At 33.5% G+C, this 1,247-nt stretch overlaps 1 protein-coding gene across 2 annotated transcripts in view; it reads right to left on the bottom strand.

Moving 5' to 3' along the window:
* COG5 (component of oligomeric golgi complex 5) overlaps positions 1–1,247 on the bottom strand; it is a 290,965-nt gene that overhangs the window by 38,907 nt on the left and 250,811 nt on the right. The window lies entirely within an intron of this gene.

Here is a 1,247-nt window from a genome sequence, read left to right as displayed (position 1 = left end):
ATGGAGGAAGGGAGGAAGGGAGGAAGGGAGGAAGGGAGGAAGGGAGGAAGGGAGGTAGGGAGGGAGGAAAAGAGTAAGGGAAGAAGAAATAAAAATAAACCTACATCCTATGTACATTTGACAGCCATCACAATATTCCAATGAAATGAGTGGTAAAAAGAGCGTACTACTCTCATTTCTTACAGATTAAAAAAAAAAATTTTAAAGTTGCCTAATATTATACTATACATGGATGATCAGCAGAAGTGGTATTAAAAACTTCCTACTCCTGACCTTTAATGTACTTCTACACACATGAGTTTTAGGGAGGAGGTCATGAAATGTTTCACTAAGTATTATAATCTAAAACTATTGTAGTTCAATTAAAAGAAAAAAAAACATATAAACCATTCTCATATTGATCAGATTTTAATACAGTCCTCTATAACAATTATTATTTAAAGGTAAATTAAAACTAATCAGGACAAATAAAACATGATATAAGTAACTCTGTGAAGGTAGACGCAGATCTCAAATGTACGAAAATTTGGCCTTTTAAGAGAGTCCCTTTGTTATAGTGAGAGGAATAAAACGTGAGATAAAGAAATACTATTTCTCTTTCTACTTTCCTTTTATAAACATATTGCATGCATATATTTTCAAAATGACACTCAATTCCCACTTTATCAATTTCTACTTGTGGTAATAAAATACAATTTTAAAACATTAAGAACTGGACGTGGTTCCATAGTGTAGCAGTTAGCACGTCTGATTTACATGCAGAAGGTCCTGGGTTCACACCTCAGTGGAGCCATGGTCCATGGTCTACGGCCATGCCACCCTGAACAAGCCCAATGTCTGATAGCAGGATCGGGCCAGGTTAGTACTTGGATGGGAGACCATCTAGGAAGAACAGATGCTGTAGGCATAAATAATAATAGTAATAATAATAATAATAATAATAAACATTAAGAATTGACTTAAAGTAAAAGGAATAATCCTTTGTTGAAGCTACAACTCATGATGATGGCTACTATGTAAACATAAGTTTTTTTTTGACATCAGATTAAATAACTCCAATTTATTTTACCTTTTCTCATGGACAGAGTCACCAGCTTGTAATCAAGTTGTGTTCTGATTATTTGTAAGCTGGTGGTCTGAAAAAAGCCATAGTTTTCTTACAGAAACTATGTTAAATATTACTGGTTAGACTATCAGAAGAGCTCACAAAATCCAAATTAACTTATAATATGGTAAACTAATACTAA

The sequence above is a fragment of the Pteropus alecto genome, unplaced genomic scaffold, assembly GCF_000325575.1.
Source record: "Pteropus alecto unplaced genomic scaffold, ASM32557v1 scaffold109, whole genome shotgun sequence".
NCBI lineage: Eukaryota > Metazoa > Chordata > Mammalia > Chiroptera > Pteropodidae > Pteropus > Pteropus alecto.
The sequence above is the reverse complement of the archived record's forward strand: the minus strand, read 5'-3'. Positions and strand labels throughout refer to the sequence as shown.